Raw genomic sequence first — 25,531 nt, forward strand, 5'->3', positions numbered from 1 at the left:
TTTTTTAAGCAGAGCAGAATGCCGGTTGTTGCTAGAACCACAGCCGTAGTTTTCTCAGTGCAATATTTTCTTTTCAGTTTCTGGCAACAAATGGCCACAAATCGGTCAAAGGAGAAAGTGACTGTGAACAAGACAGCACAGTCTGTGGCTGCATGAAGCAGGGGATTGTGGACACTACAGACAGGGGTGATGTCCAGGAACGACAGTTGGAAATAATATAAATTGAGCTGTCTCAGTATGACCTCAGTGACGATGACCAGTAGATCAGCCGTTGTCATGGCCACCAGATAGCGAGTGGTGCAATTGGAGAGACCACACTTACCCCGGGAAAGTATCAGAATTGTCAGTAAATTAGCTGTAAGAGCGAGAAGGGAAAGGAAACTGGGAATTAGTGATGCACAATTGTCTCTGTCAGGCTTAGAAGAAAAGGGCAGGAATTTACCACCAGATAAGGTGTGGTGTAAGTGGTCAGTGTGCGTGTGTGTGTGTGTGTGTGTCTGTATGTGTGTGTTTGTGTGTTGATGTGCGTGTTAGTGTCTCGGTATGTGTCTGTGTGTGTGAATGTGTGTGAGTCTGTGTGTGTGTGTGTGTGTGTGTATGTGGGTCTGTGCAATCCTGTGTGTACGTCTTTGAGTGTGTTTGTGTTTGCGTGATTCTGTGTCTGTGTATGTCTGTGAGTCTGTGTGGGCCTTTGTGTGTGTTTATGTGTCTGTGTATCTCTGTGTGCCTGCGTGTGTGTGTGTGTGTATGGGGGAGGGAGGAGAGGTTGGGGTGGGGGAATAGATTATCAGAGTTTGAAATTTAAAATCACAGCCATGACCTGATGCCAATGTAAATATTTTACTGAGGTTGCTTTTCGGGTTTAAATCTGACTCTTTGTGTTTCCTCATCGGACCCTCCAACCCATCAAGAGCCATCTGGGAATGGTGTTCGGAACGATAGCACCTACTCGCACCCCCGCCCCATGTCCCAATTATGGAGCTTCCCAGGGATTGGGACCTGTCCAAGGATTCGACCACAGCCCAGCTTCACACCCTCGCTGGATCAGAACGTTCCCGTGATTGGAGCCTCTATGGGATTGGGCTGTTCTCCCCCAGGTTCGGACACCCCGCGGACTCGGACCATCACCAGATTCGGACCCTCACCAGGCTCGGGCGCTCCCTGGGTTCAGACCCTCCCCAGGTTTGGACCCTCTCCAACTTCAGTATCACCCTGGATTCAGACTCTCCCCATGTTTGCATCATCCCAGGCTTCTGCCACTCAACGGGTATAGACACTTCTCAGGTTCAGTCCTGCACCAGGATAATTGCCACTTGTCAGCCCAGCCTGGATATTGTCCAGGTCATGCTGCATTTGACATGGACTGCTTCAGTATCTGAGGAGTCGCGAATGGTGCTGAACAATGTGCAGTCATCAGCGAACATCCCCACTTCTGACCTTATGATCGAAGGAAGGTCATTGATGAAGCAGCTGAAGATGGTTGGGCCGAGGACACTACCCTGAGGAACTCCTGCAGTGATGTCCTGGAGCTGAGATGATTGACCACCAACAACCACAACAATCTTCCTTTGCGCTCAGTATGACCCCAGCAGCGGAGAGTTTTCCCCCTGATTCCCATAGACCCCAGTTTTGCTAGGTCTATTAGAAGCCACATTCGTTCAAATGCTGCCTTGATGTCAAGGGCAGTCACACTCACCTCTCCTCGGGAATTCAGCTGTTTTGGCCATGTTTGAACCAAGGCTGCAATGACGTTGGGTTTGGACCATCCCCGAGGCTGACCATCCCCGGGTTCAGACCCTCCCCAGATCCAACCCTCATTACGTTCGTAACCTCACCAAGTTAAGACCACGCCATAGGATTTGATCTAACTCATTCCGCAGATTCAGACCCATTCCCGGATTCAGATATTCCCTAGGATTTGTTCCCACCCAGGACTGGATCCAATGCAGAATCATAAATTGGCCATGATTTTAGATAGCTCAGGTTCAGTTCCTCCATCACTCCTGCTCTCAGACCTTCCTCTCTCTCCCGGAACCATGATAGGGTCCCCCTTGTCCTCACTTTTCACCCCACCAGCCTCCGCATTCAAAAGATCATCCTTCCCCATTTCCATCAAATCCAGCATGATGTCACCACCAACACATCTCTCCCTCACCACCGCCCCCGTCAGAATTCCATAGAGACCACTCGCTCCTTAACACCCTGGTCCACTCCTCCATCACCCCCTACTCCCCACCCCCTCCCAGGGCACCTTCCAATGCAATCGCAGAAGGTGCTGCACCAGCCCCTTTACCTCCCCTCTAATCACCATCCATGATCCAAAACACTCCCTTCTGGTGAAGCAGCACTTCACTTGCACATCCCTGAATTTGATCTACTGCATTCATTGCTCCCAATGCGGTCTCCACTACATTGGAGAGACCAAACGCAGAATGGGTGACCACTTTGCAGAACACCTTCGGTCTGTCTGCAAGCATCACCCAGACTTACCTGTCGCTTGCCATTTTAACACTCCACCCTGCTCCCATGCCCATATGTCCGTCCTTGGCCTGCTGCATTGTTCCAGTGAAGCTCAACGCAAACTGGAGGAACAGCACCTCATCTCCCGACTAGGCACTTTACAGCCTTCTGGACTAAATATCGAGTTCAACAACTTCAGAACATGAACTCTCACCCCCATCCTGACCCCATTTTTTAATCCAACTTTTATTTATTTATTCAATTACTTTTTATGGTTTTTTAATTGTATTGATATTTTGCATTTTTTTATCCCTCCTCCCCACACATCCCCTCCCACACAGGGCCCTCTGTCTCGTGTTTCTAAGTTGTGCTTTCACAGAGCACTGCCCCTTGTTCTACTCTTAACACCATCTGCTATCTTACCTTTATGCCACTATCAGCACCTCCGTTAGTCTTTACCGCTACCATTAACATTCCCTTTGTCTTGTGCCCATCACATCTTTGTCAATCTCTCCTTGGCTGTCACCTAACCCCACTCCAAATGTTCCATCCTCTCTTCCGGTATACAATCCATCACATTTCCACTTCTCTTTAGCTCCCAAGAAGAGTCAAGTGTACTTGAAACGTTAAAAGAAATTTGAATTTATTCTGGAAGATTAATAATTTTTAAAATTATTTTTAAAAATGGCTCAATAATGTCAATACAGCTAAGCAACAGCAGATGCATTGCGGCTGGAACCGTAAGTTCTTATAATATTTCTTGGGAAATAATGATCTGATTCGGGTCAAGGGCTTCGGTGTTCAGGTGAACGGGTGAAATCATTCACACGTCAAATCAAGACTCTCAACAACTCAAACAATGGTTTGGGTCCATTTCTAGAGCAATGAGATTGAAAAGAAATCGATGCTCTGTGACTGAGTGACATAGAATCTTGGTTATGCAACATTCAGATTACTGCTCAGAGCGCGTTCTCTGTATTACATTAAAAAATGGAATCGATACACTGGAGAGGGTGCAATTATTTTATCCAGGATGATTTCATAATTGAGACATCTGAACAGTTTATTTCATCATTAGAAAGTGACTGAGCTTATTAATTACTGCACTCGGGCTGATCTATCTATTCTGAAAATCCGTTATATCTGTTCTTCAGTTATAGGCTTGTGTCCTCACAAGGGCACAACCCATTGAGTTAAGGAGAGATATTGGTACAGGTGATACATGTAAACTCTCTGAAACATTGAGAAGAACTGATCTGTAAAACCTCAATCAATCCTAGAAGTGGGTGATTCAGTCAGCTGAGCCAAATATGAATCCAGAGATTGTCAGCACCATTTAGTTTAAAAGACATCAAATAACGTTAAAATGTAAAGTATTTACTGTAAATATACAGAGCTTAAGAATCAATCATTGTGAAGAGGATCCAAATAACGTAACAGTGTTGTTGGGTTGTTCAAATGGCAGCGCCTGGTTGATATATGTTCCTGTTGAAGCAGTCCAATAGGAAAGTGATAATTATTGAGACAGTGCTCTTTGCACACTCATTACCAAACACCTAGAACGAACAGCAAAACTATTCATTTCTTCCATTTATTACATTGGTAAACCACAGAGGCTTCATGGAACGGAGAGATCACACAGCAAATAAAGCATGATTTCAAATAGAACAAACTTATTTCATTCCAGTTGGTGACCCACAGTCAGTACAATTCTACACTTCCGAATGCTCCAAGTAATACATGTTCATTGGGGTCACGTATTCAACTCTGGTTCAATGCCCCACACTCAGTACAGTTCTACACTGACAGATATCCCCAGTGATACATGGTCACTAGGGTCAAGTATTCCACTCTGGTCAATGACCAACATTCAGTACAAGTTTACACTGACAAATACTACCAATGATACAAGATCAATAGGTTCAAGTATTCCACTCTGGTCAATGACCCACATTCAGTATAATTTTACACTGATAGATACTCCCAGTGATACACGGTCACTCTGGGTAGTGGCCCACGCTCAGTGTGATTTTATCCTGACAGGCACTAGTACCTGCCTTCAGAGAGTTTGTCTTTACAGAGGTCTCATTCACATTATACGATATTTCACTGAATACAATAACTTGATAATTCAGAGACACTGTGAGTTACACAGACAGTTTTATTGCGATCTGAGGAACTAGGAAATAACTGCTGAGACACTGCAAGGAATTCTACTTAATAAGGTAGTACAATATTATCAGTCACAGAGTGATACCAGAGAGAAGCTCACACACAGATTTATGCAGCTTCAATGTTACTGTCACTTACCAGGTACACCAATGATGGCAAGAATCAAATAGAACGTTTTATTCAGAATTTCAAAAGTCTCCCACATTTTCAATGAGCAGTGATGTGTCCCTTCATGCTGTGCACAGTCTCTCTGTATTAAACTGTGAGGTGACACATACCAAAAGCCCTTAATTTATACCCTGTGGGACCACCTCTGGGGATATTGAGAATGCAACATTGTGCAATTTAGATTTTATTTTAAAGTGAACAGATTACGACATTGGCTTCAATCCGTGAAGTGATTTTTTGATTTTATTTCCGAGGTTAAATTAGAAATCTTCAAAATGTGGACAATTCTGTTAACATTTAGTGAAGTTTTAAAATTAGAAGTAGCATTCTGCTGCGATGGTGTTCAACACACAAAGACCATCAGTTCCATCTCGAGATCTCATAATGTTTCACTAATGTCCTTCACACGACTGTGACCTATATATATATATATATATATATATAACTGATACAGAATCACCAACCGATACAGAATCAACAACTGATACAGAATCACCAGCTGGCACAGAATCACCAACCGATACAGAATCAGAAACCGATAAAGAAACTCCAATTGATACAGAATCTCCAACTGATAGAGAATCTCCAACTGACACAGAATCACCAACTGATACAGAACCACCAACTGATACAGAATCTCCGTACTGATCCAGAATCTCCGACTGATCCAGAATCTCTGACTGATACAGAATCTCCAACTGATACAGAATCTCCGACTGATCCAGAATCTCCGAATGATACAGAATTTCCAATTGATGAATCTGACATGGGATACAGGGTAATTTGATCAGGTGGATTCAAAATTTGCTTAGTTGTAGGAGGTAGAGGGTGATGACAGAAGGATGCGTTAGTGATTGGAAGCCAGTGTCCAGTGGCATATCACAGGGATCTGTGCTCGGTCCACTATTATTTGTCATTTATATAAACGACGTGGATGACCATGTGGGGAGTAGGATTAGTAAGTTTGCGGGTGACACAAAGTTTGGCGAGGTGGTTAACAGTGAGGTTGAGTGCCTTGGGCTACAGGAAGCTATAGACAGGATGCTCAAGTGGGCAGATAAGTGGCAGGTGGATTTTAACCCTGAAAAGTGAGAGGTGATACACTTTGGAAGGAGTAATTTGACAAGGAAGTATTCAATGAATGGCATGACACTAAGAAGTTGTGAGGAACAAAGGGACCTTGGCGTGTGTATCCATAGATCTCTGAAGGCGGAGGGGCATGTTAGTGGGGTGGTGAAAAAGGCATATAGGACACTTGCCTTTATCAATCGAGGCATAGATTACAAAAGTAGGGAGGTCATGTTGGAGTTGTATAGAACCTTGGTGAGGCCACAGCTGCAGTACTGTGTTCAGTTCTGGTTGCCACATTATAGGAAGGATGTGATTTTACTGGAGGGGGTGCAGAGGAGATTCAACAGGATGTTACCTCGGATGAAACATTTAAGTTATGAAAAGAGGTTGGATAGGCTTGGGTTGTTTTCATTGGAGCAGAGAAGACTTAAGTGTGACCTGATCGAGGTGCACAAGATTATGAGGGACATGGACAGGGTGGATAGGGAGCAGCTGTTCCCCTTAGTAGAAAGGTCAGTCATGAGGGGGCATAAGTTCAAGGTGAGGGGCAGGAGGTTTAGGGGGGATGTGAGGAAAAGCTGTTTTAACCGGAGGGTGGTGAGGGTCTGGATTGTGATGCCTGGGAGGGTGGTGGAGGCAATTTGCCACACATCCTTTAAAAAGTACCTGGATGAGCACATGGCATGTCATAACGTTCAAGGCTATGGGCCAAGTGCTGGTAAATGGTATTAGGTAGGTAGGTCAGGTGTTTCTCACGTGTCGGTGCAGACTCGATGGGCCGAAGGGCCTCTCCTGCATTGTGTGATTCAGTGATTCTATGACACATAATCTCCAACTGATACAGAATCTCCAACTGATCGAGACGCACAACATGATTTGTACCCCTGAACTGATAAGGAACTTTAAACTGACAGGGAGCCTCCAACTAATATTGACCCTCACACAGATAGAGACCCTCCAACTGGTCCAGATACTTTAACTGATACAGGCTTTCCAACTGATAGAGACCCCCCAACTTATACAGACCCACTGACTTCTCAGAATCCTCCAAGTGATATAAGCAGGTAACTCATGCAGAGACCCTCCAGCCAATACATCCCCTCCAAACGATATAGACTATCCAACAGCCCCTTCCAGTGAAATGCCGCCTAAAATCTAATAGAACGAGTCAAAATAAAATGTCACCTGAAACTGATAGACTTTTCAGTCGAGGCCTCAAATTAATCCAGACGGTTAATAAGTCCACAGAAACTGATCTCCAGAAATGATGAGAAGAGTTAAAGTTATTCAGCCAATGCAAGAATGGTCACTCCTGAAGGTCAGTTTCTGAATGTCCTCCATTGTTGGCTTTGCAAGAGTGAGGAGTATGAGGAGACCCCATTCGGATCCTCGACCCTGTTCCGCTCTTCAATTCGATCAGGGCTGATCATCACCCTCCAATCCATTTTCCCGCAGTATCATGATATCCCTTAACCCCCTTAGAGTCCAAAGATCTCTTGATCTCAGTCCTGAACATACTCAACGACTGATCATCCACTGCTCACTGGGGTAGAGACTTCCGAAGATTCACAAGCCTCTGAGTGAAGAAATTTCTCCTAATCTCAGTCTAAAATGGGCGACCGCGTATCCTGAGACTGTCACATGATGGTCCAGGCTCCCCATCCAGGGGGAAACGAGTCTCTCAGCATCTATGCTGTCAAATCTTCCAACAACCTTAAATGTCTTAATGAGATCATCTCTGACCCAACTAACTCCGGGCAATATAGCAACATTTTACTCACCTCTCCACCCAGGACAACATTCTCATGCCAGAAATCAATCTATTGAACCTTTGTTGCACCCTCTCTAAGGGACGTATCTTCTTCAATAGGTGCAGAGTCTGAAAGTGTTCACAATCGACCCAGCGACACTCGGGGACTCAGTGTGGGAGAGCAGCAAAGTGACTGATAGAAACAGGCTCCACGCCCACGCTTCTCAAACCACATGTTTACTCCCAAAGTCAATGCTTCAAACAGAATCAAACAAACACTCACCCAAGCCAAGCCCCGGACCCGACCGTGTCCTTCACTGGGACGTGCGGGAATGGGACATCAGGGTAGTGAGGGGGTGAGACATGCAGAGAAGGAGGAGCCAGGGTATTGGTCACCCTGGGACATGTCCTTGGCTTTGGTAGCCGTGCTGCCCGGTAACATCGCCCCCTCCAATTGCTCACCCTGGATGGGGGGTCCATTCAGCCTCATCGGGTGTCGATACGCTGGAAGCCATTGGCCCCAGTGGTAGCGTTACGCTCCGGACAACTGCGCCGCCGCGGGTCAACCCGGTGTCTTGACCCACTCGAAGCCGAAGAGGTGGAAACACTTGATCAGCACAGTGTCCTTCCTCCCCGTGTTACATCGGGGACAGGCCTGAGTGGGGCGGGACGGGGAGAGGGGAGGGAAAGATGCACAGGGTGAGATTCCCCAGGCAGATTTCCATCCCCTCCAAACCACTTACCCCCATGCGTCAAAATGCCCCCATCCAGTCTGAATGGGGTCAAGCCTTTGGAAAATGCAGCCGCCCAGACCCACCCAACACCCAAGTAAATGCCATGGCCCCATTCTGCCCCCCCGCAAATCCTGAGGACGTGGACTCATGAGGGTCCCACCCAAATTTTCCCCATCCTCTCAATGGGCAGTTTCCATTAACGAAGTTAGAAGCCACCATTTCCCCTGATTATGGACCTGTCCAAACGCACTCCTCACTGAAAGGAATCTGGCCTTGTCCAAAATATCCTTTCCCCTTTCAGGAAACACAAACTGTTTGCAATCATATCGATTGACGCATGAGATGACTCGGTTCCCCCAGGCTAGACAACAGACTGTTCACCTTCCCCACCCCTGTAAGCACTGGGTATGGACCGAAGCGTTACCCCGCTCCTGCATGTCAGTATGGACTGATCCAACCCCCATCCCAGATATGGATCAATGAGACTCCCCCCAACTCTGGATGATGGGTCGATCCATCCCGCGCTGAAATCTGTTTCAAACCTGTTCACCCTCGCCCCCATCAGAATATGGACCGATTATAAACTCCCTCCCCATTCGTCGCTCTTTATCCCTTCCAATGAGTCCATCCCCAGTCATATAAAGGGCAGAGAGGGGAAAGACTTCCTAGACTTTGTTGAGGTATTTCTTTTCTCTACAGCAGGATGTTTCCAATCCAAGGAGAATGGAGGCAATGCTACAACTGCTTCTTGACAAGTGGATCAATCATCAGTGGGAGAACATTCAGGGGGCAGTGGTCATTGTAACATCAGGTTTATGTTGGATATGGAGAAGCACAAATCGCAATCCAGAGAAGAATGACTAAGCAAAAGTCAAATTCAACTGGATAATAACGTGCCTGAGTAGATACATTGGCGGGAAAACAAAACATGGAGATTTGGCGAAGTTCCAAGAAGAGGTTTTTCGGGCACAGTCAAGGTATATTCCCTCGAAAGGGAAAAGCAGATGGAACCAATCCAGAGCTCCATGGATGACAAATGGATATAATTTAAGATAAAGTGCGTCCACAGTAGATGTCAGTTGGGACTTTAATTGAGAACCAGGCTGAATATAAAATCTTCGGAGTAGAGTTGAGTAAGCAAATAAGAGGAGCAAAGAGGGAGTATGGAAAAAAGCAGGCAGTGAACATAAACGAGAATCTCAAAGTCTTCTGTAGGCATATAAATAGTTAAAGGATGGTCAAATGCCTGGGGCCAAATGGGGACCAAAAAAGGCCTTGAGACATGGAGGCAAAGGACATAGCTGCGGTATTAAATGGACACTTTCCATCTGTCTTTACCAAGGAAGAAGATGCTACCCAGGCCATTGTGAAAGCGAAGATAACTCGAACACGAGGAGGGCATAACATTGATGAGGAGTGGTTGTTGGATAGGCTATCTACACTGAAAGTTAATAAGGCCCCAGGAGCGGATGCGATGCATGTTAGGGCACTGAGGGTAATGAGAGTGGGAATTGCAGAGGCACTGGCCCCAGTATTTCAGTCTTCCTCAGCCAGTGCCATGGAGCTGGAGAATAGCAAATCTGAAGCACAGTATGGACAAGCCAGCCAGTTTACCTCCGTTGGGGCGCGCCCGGTGAGAGGGGGGTAAGGGGGGTGGTAGTGGTGTAAGAGTTGTGTGGGGGTAAAAGCCGGGACAAAGCCACACAGACAAACGCTGGTTAGTTAATGAAAGCCAGCATCCATTTCTTAAGAGAAGGTCATGTTTAAGTGACTTGCTGGAGCTTTTTTGAAGAGGTAACAGTGAGGGGTTGATGATGGATCTCCTGTTGTGATGATGGACACGGACTTCCAAAATGCATTTGATACTGTGCCACACAACAGACTTGTGAGCAAAGTCAGAGCTGATGGATTTTAATGGGGCAGTAGCAACATGGATATGAAATTAGCCCAGTGACAGGAAACAGGGAAGAGCGCTTCATGTTTATTTTCCTTTATTCGGGATTTTGGAAAGTGTTTTTTTTTGGCGTCTGCAGCTCTCCGGGTGTCAGTGTCGGCGCACTTGCTTTTCCCAGTATTCACTCATGATCGAGACCTTGGTGTTGCAGGGCACAGTTTCAATATTAGTGGTCGATGCGAGACTTGGGAGCATTGACAATTGTGGCAAGGATAGTCTGGAACTTCTGGAAAGGACGTAGGGAATTTGGTGGAATGGGCAGGCAAGTGGCAGCTGATGTTCAATGCTGAGAAATATCAAGTATTTCGTTTTGATAGGCAGAACATGGGGAGGCAATATAAAATAAAGGGCACGTCTCCAATAATAGAGGGTTCCGGGAATATATGTGCATGAGTCATTGAAGGTGGAAGGACAGGTCAAGATCGTGGTTAACAATGCATTCGGCATTCGAGAATTTATTAAAAGGGACATCGAGCCCAAGGGCAAGGAGGTTATGTTGAACTTGTAGATGATACAAGTTTATCCTCAGCTGCAGTATTGTGTCCAGCTGTGGGCCCCTCACTTCAGGACAGATGTGAAGGAATTGGAGAGAGTGCCGAAAAGATTCACCAGAATGATTCCAGGGAAGAGGAACTTCAGTTATGAAGAGAGATTGGAGAAGATGAAACTCTTCTCCTTGTAGAATAGAAGGTTGAGGGGAGATGTTGTGAGTAGTGGCCGAGTTGCTGCTATTGATAGAGTGGATTAGCAGACACTTCGTAGGTGGAAACCTGAACTTTATTTACAAAGGTGATCAGCAGCAACTACATGTGTGCTTTCAACTCAAACTCTATCTCCACACTACTGACCACTAATTACAAACAGCTAAGGTAGCCCGCGCTACTCTCCTATTCGCTACTAAAGATTATGTGATCCTACTTGCAAGAATTTTTCTTAAAGGTATATTACACACTAAATAAAAGCACGATTACCACATTCCACACCTTTACTCGGACGTACGTTTTGTATTTACAAGTACAACTTTCTCAAGGCAGCAAAGTATTTACACGGGGTAAGGAAATTACAAGTCCAGACTTTCAGGTGGTTTCCTGGTACGTGTGGAACGTCTCAGCTCCACAAATTCAGATTCTTTGTCAGGAATCTCCTTTTCCGAGATGCTTGAACATCAGGCGTTTCGGTGGCACATGCAGTTCTGTATCCTTAACCCTTACAGGATCAGACATGTTACTCTTGGGTTGAGTTCCCTCAACAGGAAATGCTAACCCAGTCATGGTCACTGCTGGAATCATATCTTGGTGACCTGTCTCTCTCTTCCTTAAATGGTCCACCATGTCTCCGTGTGACTCAGTCTGCCACCCCCACGTGGTAAGTGAGAGGTCCAGTCACCGCAGTTATTTCCCCGGTCACCACTTTGGTCCTTCCCCGAAGATTTTCACCTATACCATCTCTCCCACGGTAAATTTTCTCTCGCGACTATGCCAGTCATGTCTAGTTTTCTGTCTTCCCTGGCTCCTTTCCACCTTCCCCTCTAATTCCGGCATTATTAAGCTCAATCTGGTCCTGAGGCGGTGTTTCGACAATAACTCCTCAGCTGAGACACCTGCTGTTGTGTGAGGGGTGGACCTATAATGGAAAAGAAAGCGGCCTAGGTTGGTTGCTAAGGAATCTCCAGTTAGCTTCTTCAAGCCTGCGTTGAAAGTTTGAACAGCCCTTTCAGCCAGTCCGTTTGGAGAAGGCTGGGAGAGCCCAGTTTTTACATGAGTGATACCATTGAGGCTTATGAACCATTTAAACTCAGCACTGGTAAATGCCGTGCCGTTATCAGAAACAGTGAGGTGAGAGTGACTGCCCTTGACATCAAGGCAGCATTTCACCGAGTGTGGCATCAAGGAACCCGAGCAAAACTGGAGTCAATGGGAATCAGGGGGGGACTCTCATCGCTGGTTGGGGTCATACCGAGAACAAAGGAAGAAGGTTGTTGGAGGTCAGTCATCTCAGCTCCAGGACATCACTACAGGAAGTCCTCAGTGTCCTCGACCCAACCATCTTCAGCTGCTTCATCAATGACCTTCCATCCATCATAAGGTCAGAAGTGGGGATGTTCGCTGATGATTGCACAATGTTCAGCACTATTTGCGACTCCTGATATACTGAAGCATACCGCGACGAGTAACTCACCTCCTGACTCCCCAAAGCCTGTCCATCATCGACAAGGCACAAGTCAGGAGTGTGATGGAATACTCTCCACTTGCTTGGATGAGTGCAGCTCCCACAACACTCAAGAAGCTCGACACCATCCAGGACAAAGCAGCCCTGCTTGATTGGCACCCCATTTACAAACAATCACTCTCTCCACCACGACGCCAGTAGCAGCAGTGTCTGTACCATCTACAAGATGCACTGCAGTAATTAACCAAGGCTCCTTCGGCAGCACATTCCCAACCCATGACCGCTACCATCTAGAAAGACAAGGACAGAAGATAGATGTGAACAACATCGCCTGGATGTTCCCCTCCAAGCCATTCACCATCCTGACTTGGAAATATATCGGCTGTTCCTTCACTGTCGCTGAGTCAAAATCCTGGAACTCCCTCCCTAACAGCACTGTGGGTGTACCAACACCATATGCTCTGCAGCGGTTCAAGAAGGCAGCTCACCACCACCTTCTCAAGGGGCAATTAGGGATGGGCAATAAATGCTGGGCACAACCAGTGAAGCCCATGTCCCGTGAATGAATTTAAAAATTCACAATGGAATTGGGACAATATTTGAGGGGTTGATAAATTCTGTCCCGGGTGGGGAGGAGGGGGGGGGAAGTGTAGATTTTCAGGAAATAAATTGAAGGGAGAAAATGTTTCAGAAGGAATGTTCCAGGAGGGGGCGATTTGCAGGGAGAAGAAGTTTGGATATGAAGGATGTTGAAAAATGAATGAGGGGCCCCTGGAGCTGGAGTGGGTTTGTTGGGAGCAGATGGGAGGACTGGAAAATCGATGGTGGGGCCCAAAGTTGAGGGGGAGGGACTATGGAGTAGGGGCACCCCACATTGAAGTGTCCAGGGGTGGGGAGCATGGAGAGGGGCACGGGTGGGGGAAGGGTGTGCCAAATGGATGGACAATCCCAAATCGGAAGGCATGGCCCAAAATTGGCATGGACACCAATGAACTGAGGGGCCTTCCAAAATTGAGGGGCGCAGAATTGTGGTCTGGAGGCCGATAGTTAAGGGAGAGCCACTCTATTGAAGGTTGGAACACTGCAAAGTTGAGGTGGAGGAGAGTCAAAAGCAAAGAATCAGGAACAGAACGGTGAGTAAATATATGAAGGTGGCATCAATTGAGGGAGCCTAGAAAATGGAGATTGCTGTCAAATTGAGGTGGCAAAAGGTGCGGGGTGAGGGGTGGAGGCAGGGGAGCAGGAGCTGGCCTGCCACATTGAAGTGGGGTGGGGGGGAAATATTGAGTACGTGTGTCCCAAAAATTGAGGCGTACTCTCCAAATATTGATTGAGTGGATAGGAAAATTCAGAGGATGGTCAAAAATTGCAGCGCATGTGGAAACAAATGATGGCGGCCCCCTGATAATGAGGTGAGGGAACCCCAAAACTGAGGAGGGAGCACAAATTGTCAGGAAAATATGTCAGAAGGAAAGTCAGGAAATATCAAGCGGGCCTGAAAAATACTGCGTAAATTGAGGGTGTGGCAGGGGCGGAGTTGGGAGGGAAGATTTTGGTGGTGGGGGGGGTGGCGGAATGGTGGGGCCAAAATGGAGACTGGCCCGATTTAAAGAGTGGCCCAAAATTTGGGGTGCACCCCTGTAAATTGACAGGTAACCCAAAAATAGAGGAATGGCAGCCTTGAGGGAGAGCCCCACAAAATTGAGGGGGGTCCCCATCACTGAGGGTGGGAACACCCAAACATTGAGACAGGGGGGAGTGTGTAAGAGGGAAAAAAAAAGGAGGGAAAAAATTGAAGGGGTGGGGGGGCCCTTAACTTGAGGGAGACAGGAAAATGCAGATGGCTTTAAATGGAGGCTCCAAGTTGTGTGGGGGGCGGAGTGTGTGTGAGGCAAAGAGGGAAGGCTACAGCATTCATAGAAAGGCCTTAAATGTTAGTGGTGGGGCTGGATATTTAGGAAGGGAACCCCAAAAATGAGCAAGCGCCCCAAATATTGAGGGGATTGAAAAATTGAGGGAGCGTCCCGAAATTACAGCGCACACAAAAAAAGGTAGTGACAGCGCCACCCCCAAATTGAGGCTCAGGGGAGAACTTGTGCCAAATAAATTCTGAAAATAGAGTCGTAAAGAAGTCTTAAAACACTCACATTTTTAAAAATACTCACATTTTTAAAAATTCATTTACGGGATGTGGGCGTCGCTGGCTGGGCCCAGCATTTATTGCCCACCCCTAATTGCCCCCTTGAGAAGATGGTGGTGAGCTGATTTCTTGAACCGCTGCAGTCCCATGTGGTGTAGGTACACCCACAGTGCTGTTAGGGAGAGAGTTCCAGGATTTTGACCCAGCGACAGTGAAGGAACGGCCTATATATTTCCAAGTCGGGATGGTGAGTGGCTCGGAGGGGAACTTCCAGTTGGTGGTGTTCCACATATGTCTGCTGCCCTTGTCCTTCGAGAGGGTAGAGGCCCTGGGCTTGGAAGGGGCTGTCGAAGGAGACTTTGTGAGTTCCTGCTGTGCATCTTGTAAAAAGGTCAATGAAAAGTCAGAATGAAAATGTTAGAAAAAGAAGCCAGAGAAAAGAATCACATAAATGAATCAGAAACCGTCACGGTTGGAGGTTCTGTACCAGTTTGAGGGTCTGCATCCATTGTTGCATCTTTACCAGTTCTCGGGCTGTATCAGTTGATGTGTTTGTTATGTGTTGGAAGGACTGTACTGTTCCATTGGGTTAAAGTCATGGACCAGTTTGAGTTGCTGTATTGGATTGAGATGTGGAAGCATTTAGAGCCTGTTGAAGTAGCTTCAGGTCCATTATGGTTTGAATTCTACAATGAATAATCAAAACTAACGAACTTCCATCATTTCACTGAATGTCCACATTGAGAGAAGGCAGCTACATCCCAGAGTGTAGTGGAACAGCTTTGAGAGAGACACTCGAACATTTGGAATGTAATTACTGAATGGGTCGCAGTCAAGTGAAGGATGTCACTGAAACAATATGAGACCCAGGGAGGCTGATGTGGTGTTTGAGGTGACATCGCCATTGGTGGGAGAATACAGCTTCTCATTTTATTTAAACAATGTGCTCCACATTGTCCAGTCTTTGGGATGTGGCAGTTCAATCTCAGGAGTAAACATGTTCCATCACCGAACTCCATGTCACAATCTGTTTCTTCATTGTTGAAAGCAAAGTTGAAGGATGCTCCAATCTCCATATCCCCAGAGGTGATCCCACAGGGTATAAATGAAAGGCTTTGGGAATGTATCGCCTCAGAGTTGAAAACAGAGATTGCCTGCAGCCCAAAGGGACACATCACTTCACACTGACAATGCATCTGCCGATTCAAATGGCTAAAAAAATATATTACACCTTCCTCGCTATTATTGGAGTTCCTGGTGAGTGTCTATAACCATTGACGTTGTGTAAATCTGTGTGTGAGCTGGTCTCTGGTTTTACTCTGTGACTGAGAATGTTACTTGCTGATCTAGTGCTCACCACTATACAGACACCTGATCAGTGATTTCATTTGCCTCAGTCAAATGTCTTGAGTTCTCTGCATTTTCAATCCATTTCCATAAAAGTTAATAAACATCTTTCTGTAACTGAGAGACTTTTTGAATGATCAAGTTATTGATTTTACTGGAATATTGTGTAATGTTGAACCTGAACTCAGTGAAGTCAGATTCCCTGAAGGGAGGTATTAGGGGGAATCAGATTAAAATCACACTGGGTTTGGGTCACTTCTAGAGCTGAGTACCTGACCCCAGTGACCATGTATTACGAGGAGTACCTGACAGTGTAGAATTGTAATCAGTATTGATCACTAACCATTGGTGAAATCTGACCCCAATGAGCATGTAGTACTCGGAGTATCTGTCATTGGGGAATTATTCTGATTATGTGTCACTATCCAAAGTTCAATACCTGATCCAACCGACCATGTATTAGTGGGGATATCTGTCAGTGTAGAATTGTGCTTACTGCGGGCCACTAACCCGAATGAAGTAAGTTGGTTCTATGTTTTTTATTTGTTGAGTGCTCTCTCCATTCCATGGAGCCTCTGTATTTTAGCAATGGAATAGCTGAAAAAGGCAAGAGTTGAGCTGTTCATTGAAGGTGTTTGCTAATGGGTGTATCACGTCACACGCCTCGATATTTCTCTGTTTTCTATTGAACTACTTGAACATAAACAGACTTCACTGAGTTGCTGACATTTGAGTGACCCGACAGCATTGTTACAGTATTCCAATCCTCTTTGGTTTTTTATCCTCTCACTTCCATTCCTCTAGAAATAAACCCCACTGCTTTGTTTGGATTTTTATCTTCTTGTTAACCTGTTGCTATTTTTAATGATTTGTGAACCTGTTCCCCCGAACCCCTGAACCTCTCGACCCCTTTGAGGAAAGTCATTTGCAAGGATTATTTGGGACCCTCACGGTTCCTATCAAAATGCAGCACCTGATGTTCAGTTATGTTAAAATGAATTTCCCATTGAAATGTCCACTGGGCAAGTATATTAGTTTTTATTAATGTGTTCAGGTATTTTGTTTTATCATTGCTCTGTGTTCACTATCCTCTCAATTTGGATTTGGCTGTTAATTTAGAAACTATCTTTCTGCTTCCCGATTCCATATCTTTGATGTAAATGGTGAAGGGCAGTGATCCCAGGGCTGATCCCTGTGGAACACCACTCCCCACCTCCCACCAGCCTCAGTAAATCCTCTTTATCCCGTGTTCCCTGTTTCCTGTTCTTTGTAGCCAGCTCCCTGTCCATTTTGCTGCTTGTCCCCTAACTCCACTGGCTCTGAGGTTAGTCACCAATCGGTGATGTTGTAACTTACTGAAGGTCTTTAGAGAATGACAATGTTTTCCATCTATTGTACTAATCTGATCTAAAATGTCTGATAACGGGTCAATAATTCAATGAAGTTCCTCAAGTATGACCTGGCTTTTGGACTCTGTGCTGACTACTCTTCATTAAATTGTGTGTTTCTGGATGTGTTTCTATTCGATTTTTGACTCCGTTATTTTTCCCACCACTGACGTTGTGTGAACGGGTCTATAGTTCTTTGGACTTGGTCTATGTTCTGTTTTTAATATATGAATTATATGAGCTGTAGTTGTGTCCTCTAATCATGTTCTAGTGATGGGTAATGTATATTGAATAACGTCCCTGCTGTCTCTCCCTATCTGTTTGATTTCAGTCTGTATCCAGGCCTTCCATCCAAAGCAGAGGATTTACCTTCTCCTTCATCACCTTATCAAAAACCAGCCTGAAACATGTTGTCGTTTTTGGGTTGTATTTATTCATTACCATTGGTCTCTCTATTTCCTCCCCCCTCCCTCCCCTCCAATACCCCGCACCCCACAGATATCTCTATCTGTCCCACAACCCAATTGACTCCCTTCATCCCAAGCTGGGAGCCTTGCTCTGAAGCCGAGTTCCCTCTGCTCCAAATTGCTGTGAATCCCGAGCTCTCCTTTAGCACACAGTGGGTGGGATCTTTCCTAACAGACATCACCAGGCCATTTCGCGGCCAGTTCCCCACCACCATCTCCTTCTGGGTCATTCCAAGGATCCCATTTGGGATGGGATCGTTCAGCTTTGTTCATTCTCCATTCCAGCTGGATCTCCTCTCTCTCTTCATCGGTTCTGTTCCAGGAATGAGAACCCTCACAGGGTCATCATCCTGATTTGTGGACAGGGAGCCTGTGTTGAAGTGTAGGTGTGTGGACCTTGGGTGGAATCATAGGGATATTAGACACTCCAATTGTCCCGCGGAGACAGCCTGTATGTGAGCTTGCAATGCTGCCTTTATGTAGGATGCATGGACCAGTCTTTGTTCCCATCATTCTGAGGTTCCTGGGTCCTTTGATGACTGTGTTTTGCCATCTTCTTCCTTTGATTCTAAAGCAAACAATGTTGCTCCTAATTTCCACCTCCTTCTCTTCACATGGTCCATCTCAGGAACTTCCCTTCCCCTCGTTTACTCGAATTCTCTACCCCCATTTCAGGGAATGGGTTTTCCACCAATATCTACTATAATCTCACCGACTCTCACAGCTCCCTGGATTATACTTCATCCCTCCCCACTTCCTGGGATGATTCTGTTCCAATATCTCCCAGTTTCCCCTCCTCCGCTCCATCTGTTCTGACAATGCTGCCTTCCACACCAGTGCTTCTGAAACTCCTTCATTATTCCCCAGAGCCTTTAGTCCCATCGGCCGATGCTCGGATCCCTAACAAGGTTCTAGATTGGGTAGTGCCCCAATCTGGGGAGGATCTGAACCTGATGAGAGTTACGCTCCTGGTGAAGGTTTGACCTTAGGAACGTCCATACCCAGAGAGTGCATGGACCCGGGGAGGGTCCGAATCTGTGGAAGGTCAAAACCTGGGTAGGGTCTGAACCTGTGGATTCTCCAAACCATGAGAGGGCCTGAATCCAGCAACGGCCCGAACCTGGGTAGGGTCTGAGCAAGGTGAGGGTCTGAGCCTGGTGAGGGTCTGAGCCTGGTGAGGGTCTGAACCTGGTGAGGGTCTGAGCCAGGTGAGGGTCTGAGCCTGGAGAGGGTCTGAGCCAGGTGAGGGTCTGAGCCTGGTGAGGGTCTGAGCCAGTTGAGAGTCTGAGCCAGGTGAGGGTCTGTGCCTGGTGAGGGTCCAATACTGGTGAGGGTCCGATGCTGGTGAGGGTCCGATGTTGGTGTGGGTCCGATTCTGGTGAGTGTTCGAAACCAGGGAGGGTCTGAACCTGGTGGTGAAAAATCAGATGGGCAAAGGTGTCGTAGTTGTAGAGTTCATGGAATGTTTTCGGGGTCGTTTCTTAGAAGATCACCTTCAGGAGCCAACCAGAGAGCAGGTTATACTGAACCTGGTAAAGAGTGACTGGGTAGGATTAATTAATAACCTCATGGTGAAGACACCCCTAGGATGCAACGATCATAAAATGACTTGATTGTACATTCATTTTGAGGGAGAAACGAGTGCGCCTAAAACTGGGATTTTAGATTTAAATTGGGGCAATTATGAGGACATGAAATTGGAGCTAGCTTAAGTGAACTGCCAAACAAGGAAGAGGGACAGGTCAAGAGAGGTTCAGTGGCAGACATTTAAAGGGATATTTCAGAATGCACAGAATAGATACATTCCAATTAGAAAGACAAGTTCCAAGGGGAGGACCCACCCTTGTGGTTAACTACAAAATTTAAAGACAGTATCAAACTTAAAGAATAAGAATATAATTACGCAAAGATGGGTGGCAGGTCAGAAGATTGGAAAGAACAGAAGGAACAGCAGAGGATGCGGCAAATATTAATGAAGAGAGAAAAATGAGTGTGTGAGAGAAAGCTCACTAGTAATATCGAGACAGAGAGTAAGAGATTCTATCGATATTTAAATCAGAAAATAGCTAACAAAGTGAGAATTGGTCCTATAGGGAGTGTGTTTGGGGAATTGATAATGGAAAGTCGGGAAACGGCGAATGAATTAAACAGGTATTTAGCTTCGGTCTTCACTATAAAGTGCACAAGTAACGACCCGCAAATAAAAGTAAAGGGAGGAGGAACCCGGGAAAATTACAATCACCAGGGAAGTGGTGTTGAGCTAATTGTTGGGGCTGAGGGCTGACAAATCCCCGGTCCGAATGGACTTGACCCTAAAGGTCTGGAAAGAAGCAGCTGGTGAGATAGTTGATGCGCTTGTTTTAATTTTGCTTAATGCCATAGACTCCATTAGACTGGAAAATAGCAAATGTAAATCCGTTATTCAAAAAGGGAGGGAGACAGAAAGCAGGAAAATATAGGCTAGTTGGCCTAACATCTGTGACAAGTAAAATGTTAGAAGCTATAATTTAAAATATTCATGGTCGGGCACTTAGAAAGCTTCAAGTTAATCAGGCAGAGTCGATGTGGTTTTGAAAAAGGGAAATCATGTTTCACCAATTTATTGGAGTTCTTTGAATGAGTCACATGTGCTGTGGATAAAGGGGAACCGGTTGAAGTTCTGTACTTACATTTGCAGAAGGCATTTGATAAAGTGCCACATGAAAGGATATGCAGAAAATAAAAGCTCATGGTTTAGGGGGTAACATATTGGCGTGGATAGAAGATTGGCTGGTTAACAGGAAGCAGAGAGTAGGCATAAATGGGTCTTTTTTCAGGTTGGCAGGATGTGACGAGTGGTGTGTCACAGCGATCAGTGCTGGGATCTCAACTTTTTACAATTTATATCAATGACTTGGATGAAGGGACCGAAGGAATGGTGGCTAAATGTACTGATGACACAAAGATAGGTGGGAAAGTAAATTGTGAAGAAGACGTAGGGAGGCTACGAAGGGACATAGAAAGTGAGTGGGCAACGATCGGGCAAATGGAGTATAATGTGAGCAAATGTGAAATTGTTCATTTTGGCAGGAAGAATAAAAAAGAAGCTTATTATCTAAATGGTGAGAGATTGCAGAGTTCTGAGATGCAGAGGGTTCTGGGTGTCCTAGTGCATGAACCTCAAAAGGTTAGTGTGCAGGTACAGCGGGTAATTAGGAAAGTTAATAGAATGTTATGATTATGGGGAAGGTCCAAACCTGGTGAGGGTCCGAACCATTGGGAGAGTCTGAACCTGGTGAGGCTCTGAACCTGGTGAGGCTCTGAATCCGCGGGTGGTCTGAACCTGGGTAGATTCTGAACACAAGGAGGGTCTGAACCTGGGGAGGGCCTGAACCTTGGGAGAGACTGAACCCGGGGAGAGTCTGAACCCGGGGATAGTCTGAACCTGAGGATGGTCTGAACCTGGGGAGAGTCTGAACCCGGGAAGAGGCGAACCCAGGGTGAGTCTGAACCCAGGAAGAGGCCAAGCCGCAGAGAATGTGAACCTGGGGAGAGTCTGAACCTGAGGAGGGTGTGAATCTGAGGAGTGCCTTAACCCGGGGAGAACCTGAAGCGGGTAGGGCCTGATGTTAGTGAGGGTCTGAACCTGGGGAGAGTCAGAACATAGGGAGAGTCTGATCCCTGGAAGGGACTGAACCAGTTAGAATCTGAACCCGGGGAGGGTCTGAACCAGGGGAGGGTCTGAACCTGGGGAAAGTCGGAACCCAGGGAGAGTCTGAAACAGCGGAATGTCTGAACCTGGGGAGAGTCAGAACATGGGGAGGATCTGATCCCTGGAAGCGACTGAACCAGTAAGAATCTGAACCCGGGGAGGGTCTGAACCCGGGGAGGGTCTGATCCCTGGGAGGAACAGAACCCAGGGAGAGTCTGAAACAGCGGAGGGTCTGAGCATGGGGAGAGACTGAATCCGGGGAGAGTCTGAACCTGGGGAGAGTCAGAATATGGGGAGAATCTGTTCCCTGGAATGGACTGAACCAGTAAGGATCTGAACCCGGGGTGGGGGGGGAGTGTGAACCTGGGGAGGGTCCGAACCTGGGGAGAGTCAGAACCCAGGGAGGGTCTGAACCCGGGAGCCCAATCCTGGTGTAGATACTAACCTGGCAAGTGTCCTAACCCGTGGGAGTCAGAACCTGGGGAATGTCCGAACCGGATGGTGGTCCGAATGCAAATACACTTGAAAACTGCTGGGTTTGGGGGAGGGGTTGGTGTCTGAGTGGGGTAAAAAATAGGGAGTGGGCATTCCTACTGAGGGTCCGAACATGGGGATTGTTTTCCTTTTATTCATTCTCGGGATGTGGGCTTCGCTGGCTGGGCCAGCATTTATTGCCCATCCCTAATTGCCCGTTGAGAAGGTGGGTGGTGAGCTGCCTTCTTGAACCGCTTCAGTCCCCGTGCGGTGTAGGTACACCCACAGCACTGTTAGGTAGGGAGTACCAGGATTTTGACTCAGCGACAGTGAAGGAACGGCCGATATATTTTCAAGTCGGGATGGTGAGTGATTTCCAGGTGATGGTGTTCCCATGTGTCTGCTGCCCCTGCACTTCTAAATGGTAGTGGCCATAGGTGTGGAAGGAGCCTTAGTGAGTTGCTGCAGTGCATCTTGTAGATGGTACACACACTGCTGCTACTGTGCGTCGGTGGTGGAGGGAGTGAATGTTTGTGGATGGGGTGCCAATCAAGCGGGGCTGCTTTGTCCTGGTTGGTGTCGAGCTTGTTGAGTGTTGTGGGAGCTGCACTCATCCAGGCAAGTGGGGACTATTCCATCACACTCCTGGCTTGTGGCCTGTGGTGTTAAAATGGTGGGGGTTCTGAACCTAGCGAGGGACCGAACCTGTTGAGGGTCCCGACCTTGGAGGGTACGAACCTCGGAGGGTCCGAACCTGGTGAGGGTCCCGATCTGGGAAGGTCAGAACTCGGGGATAGTCCGAGCAGAGCGATACCAATAAAGGGAGAGAGCAGTCTAGCCCCACCCAGGCTCCAATCGCGAGAATGTTCCGATCCGGCGAGGGTCTGAAGCTGGGCTGTGGTCAAATCCTGTGAGAGGTCCCAATCCTGGGGAAGCTCCAAAACTGGGAGTTTGTGTTGGGGGTGTGGTAGGTGCTCTGGTTCCGAACGCCAATCCAATATGGCTCTGGATGGGGAGGAGGGACCCACGAGGAAACACAGAGGTTCAGAGTTAAACACGGAAAGCAACCTCACTAAAATATTTACATTGGGTTCAAGTCATGGCTATGATTTTTGAAATTCAAACCCTGCTAATCCATTCCCCATCCCCACACCACAGACCCCGCCCAGACACACACATACAGCCAAACACACACACACACGCACACTGACCAACCATACCACACGTTATCCGGTGGTAAATTCCTGCCCTTATTTTCTGAGCCTGACAGGGACAATTGTGCATCACTAATTCCCAGTCTCCTTTCCTTTCTCTCTCTTACAGCTAATTTACTGGCAATTCTCATACTTTCCCGGCGAAAGTGTGGTCTCTCCAATTGCACCACTCGCTACCTGGTGGCCATGGCAACGGCGGATCTACTGGTCATTATCACTGAGGTTGTATTGAGGCAGCTCAGTTATTATTATTTCCCAGTGTCTTTACTGGAAATCACTCCCGTGTGTAGTGTTCTCATTGTCCTGAATCGTGCAGCAACAGACTGTTCTGTCTGGTTCACTGTCACGTTCTCCTTTGACCGATTTCTGGCCATTTGTTGCCAGAAGCTGAAAAGAAAATATTGCACTGAGAAAACTGCGGCTGTGGTTCTAGCAACAACCGGCGTTCTGCTCTGTTTAAAAAACACCCCACGCTACTTTACACAAGAACCTAGAGACATCATCGACAATGTACCCTGGTTCTGTTCTACAAAGCCAAGCTATTTTACTGATACCAGATGGGTGGGATTTGACTTGTTCGATACGGTTATAACCCCACTGCTCCCGTTCGCTTTAATCCTGTCGCTCAACGCTCTGACAGTCTGACACATTTTAGTGGCCAGTCGGGTACGTAAGGGACTGAGGGGTCAGAGTCAGGGAGAGAATCGCAGTGACCCAGAGATGGAGAGCAGGAGGAAATCTGTGATTTTACTCTTCACCATCTCCGGCAGCTTCATTCTCCTGTGGTCGGTGTATGTTATTGAATTCTTATATTATACCATCGGAGGAACCGATCCCAGTGATTACACGCATTCTGAATATATTTTTGCACAAGTCGGATGGATGCTGGTGAACTTAAGTTGCTGCACAAACACATTTGTTTATGGGGTGACTCAGTCAAAGTTCAGAGAGCAGGTAAAGAATTTGGTGAAATATCCACTTACACCCATTGTTCAATTAATGAAGAAACAGAACAACTGAGAACAGACCAGAGGCGCCTCCCAGCGTTTCCAGCCCATGAGTGGAATATTTATCCACAAACTCCCAATCAGCTTCTGCCAGCCTGAGATGAACAGCAGCCCCATCCAATCACGGAGCTCCGCCGGTGACTGACGGCCCCCCCTCAACCAATCGGGGATCAACACCCTTAGGACACGCAAAGCATCCCCAGCCAATCAGGAACCTGTGCGCCGGTCTGACGCTCCCAGCTGAGGTTATCAATGGACAAGCCTGATCCCAGAGTGGAACCCAGCTTGATAGATCCTAACTGTTATTTGATTGTTTAAATACGTGGAGAGTGGCGACTGAACAGAGTCACCAGTGTCAGCTGATGAACTTTGAACAAAAAAATAAAACATTGATTCAACAATAAAAGATGAACTGTATCACAATACTCCTACGCCCACAGCTATACCTTTACAGATATATACAGATTTGTAAGGATAGTACAAGTTACAAAAGTTACCTTAAACTCTAATATTCACTGTAAATACACAGTACACGTAAGCCTAACACTCTGAAACCAAGTGACAGATATCACCTCAACCAGATCCTATGGCTCTCTCATCAATTCCCGCTTGTTAAACCATGAGCCAACCTTCAGTCTCGCTGAACTCCGTCCTTCACCTGAAGGTTTCCAATCTCCGCTCTCCAAGACATCATCTTCAAATCTTCTCCCAAACTGAGGTTTTCTCTCAGACGCCTTCCGCAAGGGATCATCTCCAGGGATACGAACTCTCCTTCCAAAGCTCCTCTTCCCTGGGTCACCATATGCATTCAAGCTGTCTGCCACACACTCTCTCTCTCACCAACTCCACCTCCACAGCACCCCACTGCTTCACGTTTCACATAGCAAACAGTTACAGTAATTTAGCCATCTCTTTGGGCTTTCTTGCCTCTTGCAAGCTGTTCTCACTTTAAAACTGCTTTCTGCAGCTTTTGTCTGTTTTAATCTGAAGCCTGAAGCCTTACTACTTGCCCCTCACTCTTAAGAACACTAACAGGACCTTTTTATCCCCTAGGTTCCTGTCCTTCCTTTGCCTAGGAGTTCTGCTTGTTACTTTCTCCTGCTCCGCTCCCCTGGATTTTTGGGGTCTTTTCCTTAGCTTGGGGCTGGCAATCTGCACCCTTTGCACCAGCATCTCCTGGCAGCAGCTTTGAATAAAATAAAACAAGCAAATTCCACAACTTCAAATCAAAACTTCTGCGTGTGTGTCTGTGGGAGGGACCTGCCTCACTGGTCCCCTGTTGCTAGGCAACAGTCCAATTCTTCTCCCCTTTTTTTTTACCTTTC

The 25,531-nt window shown here is 46.7% G+C and overlaps 1 pseudogene; it reads left to right on the plus strand.

The window, feature by feature from the left end:
• Nucleotides 1–975: 975 nt before the first annotated feature.
• LOC144677015 (putative G-protein coupled receptor 139) lies at nucleotides 976–24,219 on the plus strand (annotated as a pseudogene).
• Nucleotides 24,220–25,531: the final 1,312 nt, after the last annotated feature.

The sequence above is a fragment of the Cetorhinus maximus genome, unplaced genomic scaffold (assembly GCF_964194155.1).
Source record: "Cetorhinus maximus unplaced genomic scaffold, sCetMax3.hap1.1 HAP1_SCAFFOLD_2129, whole genome shotgun sequence".
Taxonomy (NCBI): Eukaryota; Metazoa; Chordata; class Chondrichthyes; order Lamniformes; family Cetorhinidae; genus Cetorhinus; species Cetorhinus maximus.